The sequence below is a fragment of the Eurosta solidaginis genome, chromosome 2 (genome assembly GCF_040869045.1).
Source record: "Eurosta solidaginis isolate ZX-2024a chromosome 2, ASM4086904v1, whole genome shotgun sequence".
NCBI classification, from domain to species: domain Eukaryota; kingdom Metazoa; phylum Arthropoda; class Insecta; order Diptera; family Tephritidae; genus Eurosta; species Eurosta solidaginis.
The window spans coordinates 148,792,406-148,817,157 of NC_090320.1; the positions used below are offsets into that span (position 1 = coordinate 148,792,406).

Genomic DNA, 24,752 nt, shown 5'->3' on the forward strand with positions numbered 1-24,752 from the left:
TTGGTCATTCCATACCAAGAAAAACATACGTTGTCATAAAAAATTGAATTTAAATACTTAGTAATAAAGGAATTTTACTTTTTTCCACTCAGCTTCACTGTTAACAGGTGAACCAAGGCTATTCAAACATAAAGTAAGCTGTTGGCGGCCGCCGTGGTGTGATGGTAGCGTGCTCTGCCTACCACACCCTATGCCCTGGGTTCACACCCCGGGCAAAGCAACATCAAAATTTTAGAAATAAGGGTTTTCAATTAGAAGAAAATCTTTCTAAGCGGGGTCGCCCCTCGGCAGTGTTTGGGAAGCGCTCCGAGTGTATTTCTGTCATGAAATGCTCTCAGTGAAAATTCATCTGCGTTGCAGATGCAATTCTGGGTCGGCATAAAACATATAGGTCCCGTCCGGCCAATTTGTAGGGAAAATAAGGAGGAGCGCGACGCAAATTGGAAGAGAAGCTCAGCCTTAGATCTCTTCGGAGGTTATCGCGCCTTACATTTATTTATTTTTTTTTGAGCTGTTTCCAGAAGTGCGGCACTTTTTCCCGATCATCTTTTCAAGCAGTATTTCCCACTGTGTATTATTTATTGATAATAAAAGTACATACACTTATTCAAGTATATATACAACTATAAGAATATCAAATTACTTACATTTTATTTTTCTCTCGTTCGCCTGTAAAATATAAGTGAATAAATTTGGGTTTCCCCGCTGTTCATTTCGCGCGAACAAAGAGTTGACAATAAGGCGAACTCTTTTTTGAACATGGAAAATTGTTTCGCCACTCTCTGCGATAGGGTGAACAAAAACTGTGAATATTTTCGGGTGAAAATAAAACTCGCGATAAGGGTGAATATTCACCGTTTGCCATGAATGTATTTTGTTGTTGCTTTGCAACCAGGTGTAGACAATTCAGCGTCAGATCTTCAACGACCACTTTGATTTGACCATGGTTCAATTATGTACAGGTTGGCTCATCTCATCAGCTGATTTTATTTATGTCATTGCATGGTCGAAGGGATTGTCAAAAGGAGATGGCAAACTCAAAATGAAACCAACACATTGGCAACATTTCACTTACACATACAAAAACTGTTAAGTTTTATGTTTCCATTCCATACCATTCGCACCAACACCAATACACAGATTTTGACAATTTGAACAGACATATTTTGTTGCTTTACAGATGAGCCAACCTGTATATAGTTGAACCATGGATTTGACAATGCAGCCATATCAAATTTAAAAAGAATATGGTGAAATGAAATAAGTTACGTTCTGGAGTTATTCTAACAACGAATTATTGTTAAATTGACCATTTTGTATTTAAATCAACTTAAAACATGTTTATTTTAAGCGGTAAAAATTTTAATTGAGCTCGAAATTAGACAACAATGCAAAATGTATTATTGTCACCGTTGGGAGTTATTTTTACAAGGCTGTTTTTCTCTCAGTGTATGTATCTAGAATAAACGTCGCTCCTGGAATCGGATATGCCAACATTGGGGCAGTGCACAAACGCTCTTTCAATGTCTGGTAAGCCACTGCTCCTTCTAACATTAAAAAGCTTAATTTTTCCTTGTAAGCGCATGGAGGCTATGGGCTACGTTGGCCAAATTTGGTACAAATCGGCGATAATATATGCACAGCCCAAGGAAGCTTCTTAATTCGTGCAGGTTCCGTGGTCTTTTCCAATCCTTTACAGCTTCTATCTTTTCATTCGCAGTGCACATGCCCTCTGTCGTTCCCTTGTGACCCAAATAACTTACCTCCTTTTTAAACAGTGAACAATTTTTGGGACTTAGTTTCAGACCAGCGCCAGCTATTCAAACTTCCTCCAACTTCTTAAGATGTTATTCAAAGTTCTTTCCCAATACGATGATGTCGTCTACAGTGGCGTAGTGAGGTTTTCTTGCGCCCGGGGTTACGGAGTTTTAGGTTCAATTTCTTTTCTACTGCGAAGTATTATTTTGCAGTCACATATTTCGATAAAAATTATGTTCCATCGAAATCTGTATTACAAAATTCACCTAAGTTCTTACAATTTCTTTTAAGTTGTTATTATCCTAGTTTAACAAATTTCCAACGGCTTACACAGCCACCGAAAAATTGCAATCAGCTGATGAAATCCGCCGGGCTGGTGTTAAAATTGCAACTGATTATCGACCAGCAGTTTTTTTTCTTACGTATTACTTTTTCGCAATACGCTTTCGTTTATGCTTTTATGTGCTTATCCCATAATGGGCGCCTGTTTTGCACACAATTAATTAGTTTTTCACTCCATCGTACAAATAATAAATTTTTCTCACGCAATGCACGCAATTTATCGGATGATTAAATTTAACACGCGCGAATTTATCGGCATGTACACATGCTCATCTAAATATATGTGTTTATTTTTATCGGACGATTACGACCGGCATACGGCTGTGTAAGCGTACCCTAAGAGATATCAAAATTTAAAATTGGTAATTTTTTCGTGTAAATTTTGTACGTATTTCTTGTTGGAGACGATCGAGAACACTTTTCATAACGCGAGAAATTTCACATTCTGCGGAAAGACCAACAATGCTAGCCGATTCTCCAGGCATTTTGCGGCCCCTTCTTACACGTTTTACTATATTAGTATACCTTTTTTCACAAAGAGACTTCGCTTTTTCTATCGCTTCTTCACAGAGAGTGTCTCGAATTTCGGATAGTTCAGTCGCAAATGATTTAAGATCATGATACGCTTCTCTAAAATTTATCTCCGGATTTTGTAATCTGGGCTGCACACGATCAATTTTCCCTAAGATTTAATACCAGAAATGAACTAATGTTATGAAACTAAAATTTTGCATATTTTGCAATAGAACTGTAGCTTCGCTTCTGGTGTCACTTGTGGTGTTAGTGTGCTAATTGTTCTAAGTTTTCTACTCCATTCTCTAGCCCATCTGCAATAACGCTAACCGCTTGTGTTCTGTCGCTCCATCGTGTTTCAGATTAACCGTTGAGAGTGATATATGCTTTTAATTATTCCACAACCTGTCGCAAGTGTTCCGGAAAAAGTTCAAAAGTAGCTGGTGCATAACATAGTCCAAAGGGCAATGCTGTAAACTGCCAAAGACCATCTCCGGCATTGAATGCTGTTTTCTCCTTGTCTTCCCCCTTCTCCTGTACTTGTCAGTAGCCAGTTTTTAAGTCCAGTGTGAAACCCATTTCGTACCAGATAGCGAGTCCAGAGCGTCGTGAATTCTTGGCAATGGTTAGCTATCCTTTTTCGTGACGTCGTTCAACTTCCAGTAGTCCACGCTAAATCTCATTTTCCATCCCTCTTTTTCACTCTCCATGAACTAGCTGATGGTTCGATTACGCCGCTGTCGCCCATTTCTTGTATGATTTGACTCACAACTTCCCTCTTGGCCATTGGAAGACTACGAGGAGCTTGACGAATCGGCCTCGCATCTCCAGTGTCAGTTTGATGCTTTACAACGTTGGTGCGGCCTGGTTTGGAACCATCCTGGTCAAATATGTTTGGGTAATTTAGGAGCAGCTGTTTTGCCTTGCTCTGTGAGATGTAACCAACACATTGACAATTATTCATCATGATGTTAAATTTATTATTAACACGTTCGCATGTGCACCACCGGTGGGCATACGTAACATAATTTTGTATTGATCATGTTAAAGTGGTTTGTAAGTAGAATTATAATTTCTTCTTCTTGGCACACAGATAATACTCACAGTTTTATTATATGCAAATTCTGTAGATGTTATTTTAATATTTTTCGTTTTATTTTAATTCAAGAAGATATATGGTATTTAAATTATGAAATAACTGAAAACAAAATAGGCACTATTCAGTTCAAAGTTTTTCAACTATCAAAATAAGGAGTAATTGGAATATAATATATAAATTCAATGCTTTTTGTTGAAACATTCTAAGCAAAAGGCTGGATTTCTATTGCATGAGCTGCAGTTTGTCGATACTTTTTTGGCTGCTATGTTTTTTCCTAAACGATTACCATCAAATTGAACACATCGATCGGTTCAACTATACCGACATCAACTTATAGGGGCTGACTCAAAAATGAAGGACTGCAAAGATGCTCCACTAACATTATTCCAAGTATTTGGAACTGGGTATGCGTAAATACCATCTTTAGACTGAGTATTTGTAGATGATGAATAATCCACTTCCGAAAGTTCGATCAAATCACTGGAATCAATGTCTAATGGGACATAGTCATCCGATCCGGACGGTTCAAAGGATTTTCTTTAAATTGTGCGTTAAAAGGTCCCGAGCCCTCGAAGCCGCTACTCGAGACCTTGTTCAGGTTTCACAAAGGAGCAGTAGCCGTGGCTGCAGACATGCGGGAAATGCTTTCGCAAGTGCTCGGGAAATAGCAGGATCAACATGCCCAGAGATTTCTATGGCTTAAAGGGTATGCTCCCCAACCAGTCCAATATTATATTTTAAATCAATGGTTTTCGGTGCCCTTTCTCACCCTGTATAGTGGAGTTTGTGAAAAATAAGAACGCCGAAAGCAGTATTCAGACGCCGTAGCGGACATCGTGAATAACCACTATGTTGATGATTTCGTTTCCAGCTTTAACAATCTAAAGGACGCCGAGCGGGTTTGTAAGGAATTGAGATTTGTTGACGCCGGAGGGGTATTTCACTTAGGAGCATTCGTGTCGAACGCCAGAGACATTGAAACTAACTTGAACAATGACCTTGGAACCGCGCCACTACGTATAAGTCTGTTAGCCTTTAAAAAATATTGGGAATGGTTGGAACAAAGATACGGATTCCTAACCTAACCTGCACCTAAGCCAGTACTGCATGGTGGGCGTATACCAACGAAACGAGTAACTTAGCATTGTGAGGTCCGTCTTCGATCCGTTTGGATTTCTTGCCGATTTTCTTTTATTTGCGAAAATACCAATTGAAGAAGTATGGAAAAGTCGCGTGGATTGGGATGAAGCTTCACCAAAAATGGTCCGCCTGGTGGTTGGAGTTCAAGAGCGTCTCCGAAGTGCAAGTTAAACATTGGTACTCATCACTGCTACAATCATCAACTCCGGTCCAGCTTTATGTCGTCGTGGACGCCAGTCGCCTTCACCACAGCTGCATATTATTGTATAAACAGTGAAGGTAGGAATTAAGTTGCCTTTATTATCGCAGGAAAAACTAGAGGCGTGACTCAGAAGTTACTATCAGTGCCTTGTTGTTGTTGTTGTAGCAGTGCTTCGCCCCACCTAATAGTTGCGACCGATCACAAATTGTCATCAATTTCCTCTAACGGGAGTCCAAGGAAACTTGCTGTTTCAATAGGGGTTGACCATAATGAAAGGGGTGTTAGAGGCGTTGGTTCCACATTACAATTAAAGAGATGGTTGGTGTCATGTGGGGACACATTGCAAGCGGGGCATACACATTGTATGTCGGGGTTGATTCTGGATAGGTAAGAGTTTAACTTGTTACAGTATCCAGAACGAAGTCGAGCCAGAGTGACTCGCGTTTCCCTGGGGAGTATGCGATCCTCTTCCGCAAGTTTTGGGTACTGTTCTTTGATTACTGGATTCACAGGGCAATTCCTGGCATAAAGGTCCGACGCCTGTTTGTGGAGTTCACCAAGGACCTGCTTGTGTTTTATTGCTTCATACGGCTGAGTTCTCTGGTGCCGTATTTCCTCAAAATGCTTGCGGAGATGACTCCCTAAGTCCCTAGGCGGTGTTGGTCCTTCAATCAGATGTCTGTTGGGATGCCCAGGTTTCTAGGTATTCAACAGGAACTGTTTGGCCAACATCTCATTTCTCTCCCTGATGGGGAGTATTCTCGCCTCATTATGTAGACGGTGTTCTGGGGACATAAGAAGACAGTCCGTGGCTGTTCTGAGAGCAGTATTTTGGCAGGCCTGTAGCTTATTCCAGTGGGTAATTTTTAGGCTTGGCGACCATATAGGGGACGCGTAGCATGCAATCGTCTGGCCAATTGCTTTGTATGTGGTAATGGGCGTTTCTTTGTCTTTCCCCCAAGTACTCCCAGCAAGGGATTTGAGGATTTTATTACGGCTATGGATTTTCGGTACAATTGCGGCTGCGTGCTAACCAAAATGTAGATCCTGATCAAACGTCACAACCAAGATTTTGGGGTGTAGAACAGTCGGTAGCGTGGATGTTCAAAATGGTCGACATTTGGGACGTCCATGTTGTAAATAAGGTCGCGGAGGATTTAGTCGGTGATAATGCCAGGTTTCGCGAGGCGAAAAACTGGAGAGATCAGGGAGGTAGCCGTTTATTCTGTTGCAAAGCTCATCGATCTGTGGGCCTGGGCCTTGGCCATTTTCCGTTTTTCGGGTATGACAAAGGTGGAAAGAGACAGGTTGAAGACATGTGCTAAATATTTGAAACTCTCATTCCCTAGGCTTTTAAGCATCGGCATGGCTATGCCGTCTGGGCTCACTGCTTTGGATGTTTTAGCATGACCGATGGCATCCTCAACCTCTTTGGCGGTGATGGTAATTGGTGACGCGCTGAATTTATTTTTATGTGCGTGTCTGTTGGCCCTCCGTCTATCTTTGTCGACCGTAGAATGCATTATATATTATCGGCAGAAAGCGTTCGCGCATTTTTTCGCATCCGACAGCACTTTATCGCCAAAGGCGATGGAAACTTTGTCATTGTGCCTAGACGGATTCGATAGGGACTTTACGGTGGACCAAAGTTTACCTACACCGGCAGAGAGGTTACAACCGCTTAGGTGCTCCTCCCATTTCGCCCGCTTGTGTTCATCCACAAGCAATCTGATGCGTTTGTTTATATCCCTTATTGGGGGGTCGCCGGGATCGAGCTGTCTTATAAGGTCACGTTCTCTCGCTAAACTTGCTAAGCACGCTCCCTTTGGCGGGCATCATTCGTGATAGGGAGGGCAGCAAAACGGTTGTCTGTAAAGGATTTTTATTCGTCCCGCTTTCCTTTTTTAAAGTTAATGAGAGTGCGTTTTTCTGGACGATGAAATCGGCAGAACGCTCGAGCGAAATAAGTATAGGCAGGTGCTTGGATGCCAATGTTACCATCGGCTGCCAGTTGACGCAGTTTACGAGTTCTGCGCTCACGATTAAAATATCCGGCGAACTGTGACACTTTCCTACCATACGTATGGGGGCGTCTCCGTTTATTGCGCAGAACGTCGTTTCTTCTATTTGATCCGTCAACATCTCACCCCTACTGTCCGCCCCCAAGTTTGAATGCCATAGATCGTGATGGGCATTAAAGTCGCCTAAGATAATGCGATTGTTGCCAGGAATAAGGCGCTAATATTAGGGCGGTATCCACTGGCGCAACAGGTGGCAGGAGGGATGTAGATGTTGATGATTTCTAGGTTTGCATCGCCTGACCGGACAGATAAGCCTTGACGTTCTAAGACACTGTCCCTGCGGTCGATGTCGGGATCAAATATATGTTATTGCACAGAGTGGTGTATAATAAACGGGAGATCGCCTCCCTTTCCGCTCTCGCGATCTTACCTGTGGACGTTAAACCCAGAACAAGTCTGCAGTGCAGATTTTGCTGTGAGTTTAGTCTCTTGAATCGCGGATGTTGTGCCTCTTCATGAAATCGACTATCTCCGTGATCTTCCCAGTTAATCCATTACAGGTTAACTGCAGAATAGCGAAGTGCATAGGGGGAGACGTCGTCACTCTGGGAGTAAGTGGCGGGTGACTACGCCTGGGTTGTGGAAGGCTAGGACGCGACTGCTGTTGTGGCCCTGGGACTGGACGTCCTTGGATAAGCATTGGGGTACCCGGTGTATTTGGGTATGCGACCAGGCAACATGGCGCAATGAAACCCGTCGGGGGGTTGCCGTCGCGGAGACCAGAACATCTAGGAAAGTGGCACCGTCCATGGCAGGAGCTGCATTGGGCGGATGTTGCAAACATATTTATTCTGTGCTGGCACACGGTGCAAAGGGAGGTAGGGACTAAGAGTCTGTTTCCCTGACCTACACAATTGTTGCCGGAAAAGAGATGGGGAGAAGACGGGGCAGGGGCTGATGCCCGGCATTGCTCCCGACTCTACTACGGAGATTGCATGTATGAGTGGGAGCAGCCATGTGAGTTGGTGGCGCCGTGGGGCGCGGGCTTCAGTTTGATGAGCAGCGGGGCTGCTGGAAGGTTGCGGGGTGGGGGGGGGGGGGGTGCTAAGGCGCAGACTACGGGACGTCCTATGGCGTGAACAGCAAGGAGCCACAAAAGATTTATAGAAGTTACGTGGACGTCTGGTTTTGGGATCTAGCAGAACAACCTGTCCGATGCAACCATCCCTTACACGAGGCACACTGACAAGGGTATGACCGTCCTAAAAAGATTATTTTCCGGCAGATGCAGCAAAATCATTTCTCAGGACCGGGGTCAGGAAACGGACCCGGATTGAGTTCGATACCTTCCCGGAGCAAGATAATATGGAGCAGTCCCGCTGCTGGGAGAATGACAATTTGTGGGAGGGACGCAACAAATTAAATGGGTTTACACAGAAATGACAGTCGTTGGTCGGGAAAAATTTCGAGTCGCTCCGGTACATAGAACCGATGGCCTTGGGAAGCGTAGAAGTGCCTCGTCTGGAATTGCAGGGAGCAGTGTTGGGGGTGCGACTGTCCAAGCTCGTATGTTGAAGTCACAGCATTCAAGCTGATACAATTATATTCAGTCAGATTCCCAGATGCTCTTGCAGTGGGTAAATTCGAGGGAGAGGAAGTTCAAGCCGTATGTTTTCATTGTATCACATAAATATTGGCGTCGTCAACTCCCGCTAAATGGTGTTGGATACCTATTGAGGAAAATACCACAGATATAGTTACACGTCCTAAATGGCCACCAAATGTGAGGGGTGATTTCCCATGTGCCCACACCAGATTGTCTAGAAAAGAAGTGCAACATCGCCGTATAGTACACATTGAGATAACACCAAATATATTGAATTTCAATAGTTTTTCTGTGTTTTTAAATTTGGAGATAACACTAAATATATTGAATTTCAATAGTTTTTCTGTGTTTTTAAATTTGGGTGATAACCTGGGTCCAACGTGCCGCCAACAAGTTTCAAAGTTGCCGAGTAGTAGAATCACAGTACAACATTAACCGCGCCCGAACTCGACAAAGCGGAGAAGTTCATTATTAGTTAGCTCAAGCACATGGCGTTTAGTTAAGAATTTGAAGCGCTTCACAAGTTGAAGCAGATACATAAATCCGGGATTCTCGCCATATGTAGAGAACAAAGGTGTCATGAGAGTTCGTGGAAGCTTGGACAGCGCAACATGCTTGTCGGAGGAAACGTGGAGACCGATCATGCCTAAGGCATGTCGTATCTCAATTAGTTATGCGTTAGTATCAGGAGAAACTTCATCACCAAAACTTTGCATCACTTTAAATTTTTATAGGCCGCCGTAAAGAAAAGAGGTGTGGAGTTATTTTTACGTGCCTTACGACCAGCGCGGCGCCTTTGGAGCTCGCACATGATCTGTCGACAGATGCATTTCTGCTGTGCTTACGCAATTTTCTCAACCGCCGGGGAACCCCAGTACGAATACGAAGCGATAACGATAACTTCGCGAATTGTAATATTGATTGATCCAAGCTCCGGAGGATGCTGGGAGCCACTGCTCCAAATAGTCAAAAAACATTCTAAAATCTTACGGGAGGAGGTTAGCTCCGGAGGATGCTGGGAGCCACTGCTCCAAATAGTCAAAAAACATTCTAAAATCTTACGGGAGGAGGTTAGCTTATGTTGATTTAATTGGGGGAGGTAATTGGGAGGAGGTTAGCTCCGGAGGATGCTGGGAGCCACTGCTCCAAATAGTAAAAAAAACATTCTAAAATCTTACGGGAGGAGGTTAGCTTATGTTGAACTGGCCGGTCCATGAGGTACTCAAATATACTGAATGAGTCCCTAGTGTTACCAAAAGTTTGGTTTAATAACCAAATTGAAAACCCTGTCAAAACCAGGACCTATGTTATAAAATAACTCCGGCCTCTTGGCAAATACTAGAAGCATCCTAGGACTTAAGCCACTTGATTCTTCCAGATCTGACAGCTGTATCACTCCTAATAGCTGAAGTCTTAGCCTGGCAAGCGCAGGGCGCGAGCACAGGACGTGCTCGATCGTTTCCTCCTCCAACCCGCACCTCCTATATCTGCTATCACTGGCCATGCCTAATTTAAAGGCATGTGAAGCCAAAATGCAGTGTGCAGTCAGAATACCCGTCATGAGTCTACAGTCCTCCCTTTTTAATGATACAAGCAACCTTTTTAATGATAGAAGCAACTGTAGGCTGTAAGACCTACACATAATCTTCGACACTGTACAGGCCCGCGCTTGAACCCACGCCTTTCCCGCTTTGTCGATCATGTGCAACTCTCGCCTTTGCTTAATCTCGCCCAGTTAATTGGAACGTCTAGGGAGCAAGCTTCAAGGAATGCGCCCTTTGTAGCTAGTTCATCTGCTTTTTCATTCCGATCTATTCCCATATGACCTGGGACCCAATATAGATGTATGCTTCTTCCTGTGGGAGACTGCTTACACTCTAACACGCATTTAAATGCTGCGCTATGGGAGATTATTGTCTTAATTGCTGCTTGAATCTCAATATAAAAGTTAACACGGTTGCATCTTAAGTTGTAACGTAGCGTTACAATAAACCACTTGTACTTATGCTTGTATAGCATAGTCAACAACCACTAATAGCAAACCAATGAAAAAGCACAATAATGGTGCGTTGACTTCTCAACCAGTTTCTATAGCATAGCCAAAAACCACTTGTATAGCATAGTCAACAACCACTGATAGCAAACGAATGAAAAAGCACAATAATGGTGCGTTGACTTCTCAACCAGTTTCTATAGCATAGCCAAAAACCACTTGTATAGCATAGTGAACAACCACTGATAGCAAACGAATGAAAAAGCACAATAATGGTGCGTTGACTTCTCAACCAGTTTGCGGCACCACCCATATAAACATTGAATTTGCATTTTTGCAATTCAGTCCTCGCAGGTGAGCCAGCGGGAGTGGTTGTCTTTTTAAAGACAAAATTGCCACTCCGGCTAGCTAGCCGAGTGGATGGGGGCGCTGTCATGGCGCGGGTCACCCTCCACCAGAGTTGGACGACGAGAGTGGTGTCTTCGGACTATCCTTCCCTCCGTCGCCCACCCTGGTGTTGAGCGGCCCGCTGCCTTAATGACCAAATAACCCCCCTCCCCCGCGGCTCGGACTGAGTGGAAGGGGCGCTGTCATGGCGCGGGTCACCCTTCACCTGGGCTGGACGACGCAAGTGGTGTCTTCGGACTATCCTTCCCTCCGTCGCCCACCTCGGTGTTGAGCGGCCCCCTGCCTTACTGACCAGATAACCCCCCCCCCCCCCTCAGCGCCGATTTTAGTAGGCTGGCCGGAGCGGAGGAACCACTCCCTCTAGTTAGCTGGGGAGAAGAGGGTGCGGCCGTGGCGCGAGTCACCCCCTGCTGCACCAGGATGACGCGAGTGGTGTCTTCGGACTACCCTTCCCTCCGTCGTCCTGGTCTGGTAAGGAATGACTCGCCGCCCGAACGACCGCACGACCTCCTCTCCGCAGCTCTGGTTTCGGCCGAGAGCCGATGCGTGCCCACAAGGGGCTACCGCTGTGCCGGCAAGGTGCACTTCCCCTCCGCCACGGGTCGACCCACGGCGTCTCGGCTGGTACAACCCCACCCCCTTACGCACCTTCTACTAGTGTGCAAGTACAGAGGCGGGGGTGTCCAGCGGTGAAACCAGCACTAACCCGAGTCCTCGCAGTCTCTTCCGCAGGTGACTGACCCCGCGACTACCAAAGCTGCCGAAGAAGAGCGATTAGCCGGATCCCGTGAAGCCGACCGACCAATACCAGCCCGTTGGTACGCCCATCCTACCGCCGTTAAGCCGCTGTATCCGTTACGCCGCTGCTACGACGTCCGTTGGCCGTCCGCCATCCTACCGCCGTTAGGCCGCTGCATCCGTCACGCCGCAGCTACGACGTCCGTTGGCCGTCCGCCATCCTACCGCCGTTAAGCCGCTGCATCCGTCACGCCGCTGCTACGACGACCGTTGGCCGTTCGCCACCCTACCGCCGTTAAGCCGCTGCATCCGTCACGCCGCTGCTACGACGTCCGTTGACCGTTCGCCATCCTACCGCCGTTAAGCCGCTGCATCCGTCCCGCCACTGCGACGACGACCGTTGGCCGCTTGCCATCCTACCGCAGTTAAGCTGTTGCTTCTATCCCGCCGCTGCTTCCGTACCGCCGTACCAGTCCGTCCGTTACCCGACCGTTCAGCCGCCCTACCGAACCTCCGTTAGTCGACGCTCCGCCCCCCCTCGCCATCTTGCGACGGAAAGCTGCTGTCCGCCTAATATCTCCAGCCGTGTGTGCGTGTGTTCGTAACACATAAATATCGTGTATTTATTCAGTAGGGGTTTGTGGGACCTTTACTCGACTCTGGATTGACTGAGCGTTACCCCAGCCTTAGACAAAATCCACCTCATAAAGTTATTCTCTTCCAGTGGTTCTACTGCTTTGGTTACGACCAATATGAAGTGATAATTTTTATACCCACGTTTTTGGGCATGCAGCCCCACACACACCCGCACACACAACTATTTACTTTCCTTTTTAGTTGGAAGATTAATATACTTAGTTCAGTTTTATTATTATTTAAAATACACAGTTTATTTAAATAATTCTCTTGTATTTAGAACTCAACCATTTTAGTTATATTTAAATTATTTTTAGTCTCTATATATAATTTATATTTTACACGGTACTTAGTTTTTTACTCTTAATTTTTTTGTTCACAGCCTTCGCTCAGGATGCCGGTTCACTTCAAACGTAAAACTGCCGCTAACGCATCTCTGTAACTAGGCACCTGTTCTTAGGTTGCCTAGTAACCATATCCATGAGGGAGTCGAATAACGGGAGATTCAACTATTCAGAATTCTGCGCGTTATTCTACTCCAACATTTTCAGTGATGCCAAGTGCATCACTGATGCATGGTTGCATCTTGCACTTTTCCAGAGCGGGAGATGCCAGCTACAATTTAATATGACACTACACAAATATTGCCGCTTGGAAAACGCTACAGCAATCTGGCAGTCGGTAGGATTTATTTATTTTCGGATGAGCACAGACCCTACTCCTTCTACTACTTTGGAACCATCTGTGTACCCATGCATCGCCTCGTTCGCCATTTGAGCACCTTTACGTCAACCGTACACCCCTATTAAGATCTCCGTCTAAGCGCAGAAAGGGAAACAGGTAGTCTGTTCGTCTTGTGATTGATGATGCGATACTACTATAGCCATATGGTCGGCGCTCAAGCTGCCCGAGGAACCGAGCCTGGTTTCAGCTGTAAGCGCTGTGCTCTTTGCTACCAGGTCTACAGGTGGAATGTGCCGAATGGGCTAGATCCCAAGTACAGACGTCCACGTAACTTCTATAAATCTTTTGTGGCTCCTTGCTGTTCACGCCCTAGGACGTCCCGTAGTCTGCGCCTTAGCAACACCGCTACCTTCCAGCAGCCCCGCTGCTCAGCAAGCCACAACAAGTACCCGCTGCTGCTCGCGCCCCACGGCGCCACCAACTCACACGGCTGCTCGCACTCATACCTAAAATATCCGTAGTAGAGTCGGGAGCAATGCCGAGCATCAGCCACTGCCCCCGTCTCCCCCTCCCCCCTTTGTCTGGCAGCAATTGTGTAGGTCAGGGAAACAAACTCTTAGTCCCTACCTCCCTTTGCACCGTCTGCCAGCACGGAATATATATGTTTGCGACATCCGCCCAATGCAGCATCTGCCAAGGACGGTGCTACTTTCCTAGATGTTCTGGTCTCCGCGACGGCAACCCCCGACAGGTTTAATTGCGCCATGTTGCCAGGCCGCATACCCAAATACACCGGGTACCCCAATGCTTACCCAAGGACGTCCAGTCTCAGGGCCAAAACAGCAGTCGCTTCCTGGCCTTCCACAAGCCAGGCGTAGTCACCCGTCACTTACTCCCAGAGTGACGACGTCTCCCCCTATGCACTTCAAATTTCTGCAGTTAAACTGTAAAGGATTAACTGGTAAGATTACGGAGATAGTCGATTTCATGAAGCGGCACAACATCCGCATTGCTGCGATTCAAGAGACTAAACTCACAGCAAGATCTGCTCTGCAGACCTATTCAGGGTACAATGTCCACATAAAAGATCGCGAGAGAGGAAACGGAGGCGGCCTCGTGTTTATCATACACCACCCTGCGCAATATCACATATTTGATGCGGCCATCGATCGCATGGACAGTGTCTTAGAACGTCAAGGCTTATCTGTTCGGTCAGCCATGCAAACCTAGAAATCATCAACATCTACATCCTTCAAAATAAACGGAGACGCCCCCACACGTATGTTAGGAAGCTGCCACAGTTCGCCGGATATTTCAATCGTGAGCGCAGAACTCGTAAACTGCGTCAACTGGCAGCCGATGGTAACATTGGCATCCGACCACCTGCTATACTTATTTCGCTCGAGCATTCCACCGACTTCATCGTCACAGAAAAACGCACTTTCATTAACATTAAAAAAGGAAATTGGGACGAATACAAATCCTTTACAGACAACCACTTTGCTGCCCTCCCTATCACGACTGATGCCCGCCAAGGGGAGCGTGCTTTCCGCAAGGTCATTGAATCCGCCTCGGCTCGTTTCATTCCCGCCCGTAGAATTCCCGAAATTCGGCCCCACCTCCCGGCGGAGGCCGCAAGTTTAGCGAGATAACGTGACCTTATAAGACAGCTCGATCCCGGCGACCCCCACATAAGGGATATAAACAACCGCATCAGATTGCTTGTGGAAGCGGGAGAAATGGCAGGAGGATCTAAACGGTTGTAACCTCTCTGCCGGTGTAGGTAAACTTTGGTCCACCGTAAAGTCCCTATCGAATCCGTCTAGGCACAATGACAAATTTTCCATCGCCTTTGGCGATAAAGTGCTGTCGGATGCGAAAAAATGCGCGAGCATTTGCAATGCATTCTACGGTCGACAAAGATAGACGGAGGGTCAACAGACATGCACATAAACATAAATTCAGCGCGTCACCAATTACCATCACCGCCAAAGAGGTCGAGGGTGCCATCGGTCATGCTAAACCATCCAAAGCAGTGGGCCCAGACGGCATAGCCATGCCGATGCTTAAAAGCCTAGGGAAAGAGGGTTTCAAATATTTAGCACATGTCTTCAACCTGTCTTTTTCTACTTTTGTCATACCCGAAAAATGGAAAATGGCCAAAGTGGTCCCACTACTAAAGCATGGGAAACCAGCTAACATAGCAGAGTCATATCTCCCGATTGCCAAAACGCTTGAAGCCATTTTGCTCCCCTACTTAAAAGCAAATTTGCAGCTAGCCTGCCATCAGCATGACTCCAGAAAACTCCATAGCACCACCACCGCGCTAAATGCCATGAGGACCCAGATAAATTACGGTTTAAATCAAAACCTACCATAGAACAGTACTCGTTGCGCGAGACCTATCAAAAGTTTTTGATACGGTCAACCATGGCACGTTACTGCAAGACCTGGAAGGGTCTACCCTTCCCCCATGTCTTAAAGGTGGACCACAAATTATCTGGGTGGTCGGCAGGCATTGGTGCAATTTAGAAATGAAACATCAAAACCAAGAAGAATTAAACAGGAGGTGCCACAGGGTGGTGTCCTATCCCCACTTTTATTTAATTTCTACATATCTAAGCTACCTTCGCCACCAGAAGGAGTTACTATCGTTTCCTACGCCGATGACTGCTCAATAATGGCCAGAGGCCCAGGCCCAAAGATCGATGAGCTTTGTAGCAGAATAAACAGCTACCTCCCTGATCTCTCCAGTTTTTCGGCCTCGCGAAACCTGGCATTATCACCGACTAAATCCTCCGCGACCTTATTTACAACATGGACGTCCCAAATGTCGACCATTTTGAAAATCCACGTCGATGGTACTACGCTACCGACTGTCCTACACCCAAAAATCTTGGTTGCGACGTTTGATCAGGATCTACATTTTGGTGAGCACGCAGCCGCATTTGTACCGAAAATCCAGAGCCGTAATAAAATCCTCAAATCCCTTGGTGCCAGTAGGTACTTGGGGAAAAGACAAAGAAACGCTCATTACCACATACAAAGCAATTGGCCAGTCGATTGCATGCTACGCGTCCCCTATATGGTCGCCAAGCCTAAAAATTACCCACTGGAATAAGCTACAGGCCTGCCAAAATACTGCCCTCAGAACCCCCACGGGCTGTCTTCTTATGTCCCCAGAACACCATCTACATAACAAGGCGAGAATACTCCCCATCAGGGAGAGAAATGAGATGCTAACCAAACAGTTTTTGTTGAATACCCAGAAACCTGGACATCCCAACACACATCTGATTGATGAGCCAAAACCGCCTAGGGACTTAAGGAGTCATCTCCGTAAGCACTTTGAGGAAATACAGCACCTGAGAACTCAGCCGTATGAAGCAAAAAAACACAAGCAGGTCCTTGGTGAACTCCACAAACAGGCGTCGGACCTCTATGCCAGGAATTGCCCGGTGAATTCAGTACTCAAAGAACAGTACTCAAAACTTGCGGAAGAGGAACGCATACTCCCCAGGGAAACGCGAGTCACTCTGGTTCAACTTCGTTCTGGATATTGTAACAGGTTAAACTCTTACATATCCACAATCAACCCCGACATACAAAATTTATGCCCCGCTTGTAATGTGTCCCCACATGACACCAACCATCTATTTAATTGTAATGTGGAACCAACGCCTCTAACACCCCTTTCATTATGGTCCACCCCTGTTGAAACAGCGAGTTTCCTTGCACTTCCGTTAGACGATATTGATGACAATTTGTGATCGGTCGCAGCTATTAGGTGGGGCGAAGCATTGCTACAAGAACAACAACTATGGCCATATGGTCGGCGCTCAAGCTGCCCGAGGCACCGAGCCTGGTTGCAGCTGTTAACGCTGTGTTCTTTGCTACCAGGTGTACAGGTCGAATGTGCCGAATGGAATATAGTGCAGCCGTCGGTGTTGTTTTCAGTGCTTCCGTAATGCTAAGCATTGATAGTCTGCATATCCCCTCTAATTTTTTGAGGTAGGTTCATTTTTGTGTGGCTTTCCACCAAACAAGAAATCCATAGTATAATCGCTGTCAAAAACAATGAGAAATCGAGAGCGATAAGCCCCACGGACACCTCGCATTATTTTACATGCAAAAGTGCCCTTGAGGCCTTCTTCATCCTCTCCTCTACGTTGAGCTTCCATGACAGCTTACTGTCTAGGATGATTCCTAGATATTTTGTGCAAGGTTTCTCCTGTAGGGTCACCCCTCCCTACTTAGGCCTGGTCCAATTTGGGACCTTGTAACTCTTTGCAAACAAGTTCCGATCAGTCTTCTCCGCGTTGGCCTTCAACCCTATATTATAGCGTTTTCTTTTCTGAAATAAATTGTTGCCTAAGTGAATGGTAAAGCCTTAATAGAGTTACTCCTACCCCAGAAAATTTTCAACATTTATAGTGCATACAAAGAACATTTCAACTCAACATATTCACTCATATTAACAGAGTGGAACTTAAGAACGAATTGAGAGTTTCACAGAGTTGCACTGCCACACCGCCATTTTATACAGGGTAAAAGTGTAACGCTTTTGCGTTGCGAGCAGGCAACAATTTTCGCAAAAGAACGAAATAACCCGCAAAGGCGTTGCCTGTTTTTTAGAATAGAACCACAACCCTTGCGCGACGTACAAAAAGCGTAACACTTTAGCCAGAACAGAAAACGCTATTAGATGCCCTGATTTGAATATCCCGAAACGCCCGATCAATCAAAGAGCTATTCGTTGGAAGGCACTTTCCAATTATGACAATTGCAACGTCATCTGCGTAAGCCGTAACTTTTACGGGTCTCTCATCGAATCGCCTGAGCAGTTGGTTCATGACCGGCGTCCACAGCAGTGGTGATAGCACCCCTTCCTACGGCGTTCTCCTGTCTACTGATTTCATGGCCCTGTACAATCCCCATTGTGATGTAATCTTCCTGCAATTTAACATGCAGCCGATCCATCTGGTTAAGGCTGGATGTACTTTAGTGTAATTAAGACCATCTAAATTCGCCCATTTAGAATCATTGTTGAAAACCCCGGCAAGTTCTAAAAAAATTCCTAGCGCATATTCCATATATTCCAACGCTCTCTCTCTGCTTATTACCACCCTATGCAATGCGGTGTCTACCGACTTGCCTTTGGTGTACGCATGTTGTGTTGTGGACAGCAGCTTTTTATTCACGTTGGACTCTATGTACACATCTATCAGCCTCTCAAAGGTTTTGAGCAGAAATGATGTTAGGCTAACGGGTCTATAGTCCTTAGGATACACGTGATCGATCTTTCACGCCTTTGATAGGAGAGCTACACGAGCACTTTCTCCAAGAGTGCGCTACATGATTCAGTCTTATGCACCCATCAAATATTATTTGAAGCCATTTCACGACCGCTCTACTTGAAACTTATAGCATGGCTGCGAAAATACCATCTGGGCCCGGCGATTTAAATTCAGAACACGTCTTCACCGCCCATTCGATCTTGGTATCGGCCACCAAGCCTGGCACTATCCGCTCCGTGAACGAAGTGTGAATGATGTCTGCTGGCTCTTCTAAACCATCTCCCGATGTGAAATGTGTATCGAAAAGCACCTCAAGGTGACCATTCCCCGTTCTATTTCTTTATTAGTCCCTGCGCTATGTTTCCCCTTGCTAGGACTTTTTTCAGCCGTGCTGTTTCGCTGGAGCACTCTATGTCCGTAAAGAAACTTTTCCATGAGATTCTCTTCGCCCTGGAAATTTCACGCTTGTAAATCTTCAGTAGATCCATGTACCTGTCCCGACACGCTTCGATTTCCGCGGTTTTTGCTAGCTTAAACAGTTCTTTTACTTGTCTTATTAGAAGGCCCAGCACATTGTTCCACAATGGCGCCTTTGCTTTTCCTCTGAATCTTCCTAGAGGGCAAACTTTGTTATACACAATCATAAGCGTCCTTGTTAAGAATTCATTAGACTCCTCCAGTTCCTCCACATTGGCAACCTCTTTTGGTTGTCCCAGTTTTGTTTCTACCTGCTTCTGGAATTTAGTCCAGTTCGTTGACCTAGGGTTTCTAAAGGTTCCTCCATTCTCTACCCTCTTTATGGGGATGCTGAATCTGATATACGCATGGTCGGAGAAGGATGGTCTATCAAGAACCATCCAATTATACCTTGATATATCACGTTCGGAGCTCAATGTAATATGAAGAACATTGCTGAATGTTGGACCAATGTATGTAGGGACCCTTCCCCTGTTAGCTATTGCAAATTAGTTTGCAGGATGTAACAAAATAGAGATTCGCCTCTCTCGTTCCCATCTACTCCATCCCACGCATTGTGGGGCGCACTAGCCTCTTGCACTCCATCGGTGGAAGTTCCGCAGCACGGACCATGTAGCAGGATGCCAGGATGATTGCCTGCTTATTCTTTTGCTCAAAGGCCACCACTAAGAGGTTCGCAGTAGTTTAATTAGGCAGCATATATGAATGCAGCTGTTTCCTTACCATGACTACAGCTCGCGCCCATCCTTCCGTTTGCGCGTAGTAAACGCAAAATCCGCGCGCGCTAAGTCCAGAAACCTTTCCTCCCGATGAGAGCCATGGCTCCTGAATCGGCGGCACGTCAAACGAACCCTCCTCAAAGGTTAGGAGGAGTTGGCTCGAAGCCACTTTACTGTGTTGGATGTTTATCTGCAAGACTCGCAGCACCATTGGGCGGTTTGTCCCCCTCCAGCACTTTCGTCGTGACGTCGTCGTCCCCCTTGCCCTTTTGGTTTAGAGTATTCGAGCCATCCTTCATTCTCCCGTAAATGCTGTGCCGGGTGTCCCTCTGTGCGACTCGCAGCACCATTTGGCTGTTGTCTTCTTCTAAAACCTTCATGGTTACGTCGGCTACCTCCACCTGTTCTTTTTCTCTTAGGCTTTTCTTTTCGACTTCGCCCAGTGTGAGCATGATCAAATATATCCTCTGCCTGCTTGTTTACTTGAAAGATGTAGAACTGACCTTCCTCCGTAGGCCGAGATACCGTAAGTACCTTCCAATTCTGTGTCGGTAAGTTCGGATTCTGATTCTGCAGAAGTCGCAGTGTATACTCCGACTTCATCACGCATGGTATCCATACCTTAACTTTTGGTACCGTGGGGATTTGCGCTTTATACACCACCTCAAACCGCGCGTTCGTGTCTTGCCTTTGGAGGTTTGGAACCACTTTGTCCAGCCACTGCAAGCTCGCGATGTTGTCGCACGCTATCATCTTCACACCATTATACCATCCCCCCGAATCAAAGGTTGGAAGGGGCTTACGTGGTTGTTCCCTCATCATCTTAAGCATTAAGCTAATAAGCTCCCTTTCTACAGATTTCCACGTTTCAGTAGTCATCTGTCCGAAAAGACTGCTACGATCAACCAGCGTCACAGTCAGTGACTGCTTTGCCACATCACGCATCTTATCGGGAAAGGCCAGAGTCTTAGTGTTATATCCCTTTGGCACTTCCGAGAAAGCCGGAATCATAGCGTTAACTCCCTTTGGCTTATCTCCTACTTCCGTTGTTGGAACTTCCCTCTGACTCGCAGATTTCGAGGTAGTTGCTACCTCTATATTGAGGCCCATCTGTCTTACAGCTTTGGGCCTACTTTCCTTGTCTATGCGACTGCCCTGCCTCGCGGCTCCGAGACTGAGTCCTTTCTGCCTCTTGAAAGCAGGCTTGTCGCCTTCTGCCGAACGCTGCCTCTTCATTCTGCCATTCGAGGCTTCTTCCTCCTGGTACTGGTTGCAGTACCGAGGGTTTCTCGCAGCAAACATTTTGAACTACCTTCGACCTACTTCTACCGCCTCATGAACACATTCCAAGCGCCCGATCTCCACTTCTGTTGGGTCGACCACTGCTCCCAGGCGTTGGATAATTCTTAGTGCTGCACGGTACTGCGAGAGGGCTCTCTTACTTATTCTCCGTACACTTATCCACTCTACTACTCCGTTTTCATTTGTATGCTTTTCCAACACGGAGTTAATTGAAACAGCACTACTCTCGCTCCAGGAGTTAGACGCATCGCTTAATGCGTATTTTTCGTCCTTGGCTTGCGACTCAATCCTCCTCTTATCAACGTCCTTATTACAATTAGGTAATGAGTCGTTCATCTTCTTGGTCGCACGACCACCTGCCCGACAAGGCAAGCTCAGCGGCCCAGTATTATATACGGGGAAAGAACCGTCCGCCACAGCAGCGCCCCGTTACTGTGGTAAGTCCATCAATACTTTCCGAAGTGATCGGGTAAGGGGAAGGCTCTATTCTAATACAGCTGAATCCCACCGCCCTCATATGAGGCGAAACGGCGTAGATGCCAGTCCTAAACAGCTCCGCCTCATAGTCGGGCGCTATGGAGGGCGGCAAAGCCCTCACACCAACGACAAGATGCCTACTCTAATTAGGGAACAACAGGAGGAAGTACCAAAAGAAGGAACATTACGTAGTGTGCTGATCGAAATTTAAAATATTTTAAATTCAAGATCGCTCATGGAAATAATTTTGACCTCAGAGGAAGACGATCCTATAACGCCGAACCATTTCCTGTTGGGATGCGCCAATTTTAAACAGACACTTCGACCTACCGACGTAAAAGTGTGCCCCAGAGAGCAATTGGCAAGTTGGCAGTGCTTCTTTTAGATGGCGAATCCTTACGTGATTCACAGGAGGGCGGAGTGTAGAGGCACCCTGCGCCTCGCCTTTCACTCCTACTATTGCTGTTGCGTTTCTGCGCCCACTATTCCTCCTCTCTGCCAACCGGCGCCAATTGATCACTCCAAGGGAGTTTAAATCGTTTTCCACATGGGTTCTTCCAGCGGAGTGTAGGCCGTCCTCTACCTCTACTTCCATAGACGGGTTCCGATAGAAACACTTTCTTGGCCAGTGCGTCATCTTTCATTCGCATAACATGGCCTAGCAGCGCAGCCGATGTGTTTTAATTCGCTGGACTATGTTGATGTCTGCGTATAGCTCGTACAGCTCATCGTTAAATTTTCTTCGGTACTCGCCATCGCCAACGCGTAGATGTCCATAAATCTTTCGAAGAACTTCACACTCTTTTAGAATTGAAAGGGTTCAGCGCAAATTCATACGGTTTCCTCTTCCACCTCTACACTTTGATAATCCCATGCCACCCTACAATGCGAGATGCATGCTTATCAATGTCTTGCCACTTGAAGTCAGGCGTTCTGTTCAAGGCTTAATGTTTATATTTGATATAATATCTGGTGCTATTCTATATTTCTGAAATTCTTGGTCAATGCTTTCAATGTCACTAACAGAGCGCTCCCCTTTCACAATACATTCCGTATTGAAGTGTTGCGTTCTAATTACTTTAGCTTCGCTCCTCTTCTAAGAGGACTTGTAGAATTTAATCACCTATCTAGGAGTTTAGATCTTGACTTTGCCATGTGTAGGTCTCCCTTCAAGGCATGCATTTAGTCTTACTATTTGTCATATTAAGTCATACTTAAATTAATAATTTAGTTCTAAGTAAATCTGTAATCTAGTCAGTAAGGTATGTTACCATTGACTAAATAAAGAAATGAAATCAAATGATATTGTCATGGTCCATGCTTCTGCACCATATAGCAGGACGGGGACGATAGGGGACTTGTAGAGTATGATTTTCGTTTTCCGACAGAGGACTTTACTTTTCAATTGCCTACCTAGTCTAAGGTAACATTTATAGGCAAGAGTGATTCTTCGCTGGATTTCAGAGCTAATGTTGTTGTTAGTATTGATGCCGGTTCCCAAATAAACGAAGTCTTTTACTATTTCGAAATTATGGCTGCCATTAGTAGAGTGGTTGCCAAGGAGCTTATGAGCTGACTCTTTCAACGTCACAGCCATATAAGTTTTGCGGGGAAACCAAATTCAGACATAGCGGCATATAGGCAGCTCCTTTTCGTGCTGTGAAGGCGTCGAAGTGTGTCGATTCTCTTTTCACGGGTTTTTTCCAAGATTTGCCGCATTGTGAAAATCTGGTCGATGGTAGATTTACCAGGTCTTAAGCCGCACTGATAAGGTCCAATCAGCCGGTTCACGGTGGGCTTCAATCTTTCGCACAATACACTTGAAAGGCTGATTCCACGATAGTTGGTGCATTTTGCAGTATCCCCCTTCTTGGCAAAGAACACTTAGATTCCAACCGTCGGGCATGCACTCGTCCGCCCATATTTTGCTAAGAAGCTGTTGCATGTGCCTTACCATGTAGTGTAAACAGCCAACAATTTAATGAAAAATATTTAAATCAGCTAATATGCTACCCTGTAACAAAAATAGTCTAAATGTTCATCAACACAATACAATTCAATCATATATATCATCAACAATACAATTATTGCAGAACACTACCAATTTAGTGCTGGACAGGCGGGCTTCCATAGCATCGATAGAAGTGCAGCAAAACTAAACTGCTATGTAGCGCAAAGACTTCCAAGCTCTTGTACGCATATAAAAAAGGTTGCCGAAGCACATACTGAAACGCATCACTCGATTAACTCAGTGCATCGCCGTGCAGATGTTGCCTTCGCGCTTTACTAACATTCGTAAAATGCCTACATACTACACTAGCACAACACTTTGTTCGCATGATCTGAAAGTCTCCCATCCATAGTACTCCAAGGTAGGACATAGATGTAACTATTCTAGATTGCATAGTCCAGAAGACAATTATAAAAATGTAAAATAGATTTAAGTTAGGCTTAGGAGAGCCGTAATAAATAAATACATTACATTACATTACACGTAAAAAGGCATCTGATAATTGTTGCTGGCATAGCCATTCACATGATTTAATACAGGTGTGTGTACAACACACAACCAAACCAAATTTGGATTCCAGCAAATTTGCAAACGGTGCATTTCCCACAGAAGTCACAACTCAACACAGGTGTGTAGGTATATACTTTGTATCGAGTTGTATGTAGGTATGTAAGTATATATGCTTAAGGTAAATATGCATGTAAGTATGTATGCTTACAGTAAATATGTATGTAAGAATATGTTTAGAATAATTTAGTATAAATAAGCTGACAATATTTGAATAAAAAGCATTCGCTCATTGATGTTAAAAACTGACAAAACCAAATACTTCATTTTAATCTTTTATATGGCGATCGTTGCCTATGATTCTACTTTCTGATTATTCAGCCTAATTCATTGGTAAGGATTTTACTGGCTGATTACAGCCTAAGCCTTGTAAAAGAAAAAAAAGAAGAGAAATTATAATTAAATTCGGGCACCAACAGTAAAAATTGCGGCAATTGGAAGACCTCAAAAAACATACATTGGAATGATACAGAGAAGATCAGCATGGCCCCTGCGCAAGGATGACACCGAAATCGTGAAGCGTTCAGGACTAGCAGCTAATAATTATAAGTATAATAGGTATATTAGCTTACTTTGACAATTTAAAAATTATTTTTAAGCAGGAAAATATTCGGGCAACCTAACGGCTGCCTATTGACAAGCAAAAATTTAAATTTCTGCTGTAAAAACTTTTGTTACTAATACTTATTATTAAGCTATGTTCCCAGAAGAGGACATACAAAATCAAAGCCAATTTGACAAAATTTTCGACAAATTAGTTAA

At 45.3% G+C, this 24,752-nt stretch overlaps 1 non-coding gene across 1 annotated transcript; it reads left to right on the plus strand.

Moving 5' to 3' along the window:
- Positions 1–24,416: 24,416 nt before the first annotated feature.
- LOC137242957 (U6 spliceosomal RNA) lies at positions 24,417–24,524 on the plus strand. Its single transcript, XR_010950422.1, has one exon. It is a non-coding gene; the product is annotated as a U6 spliceosomal RNA (small nuclear RNA).
- Positions 24,525–24,752: the final 228 nt, after the last annotated feature.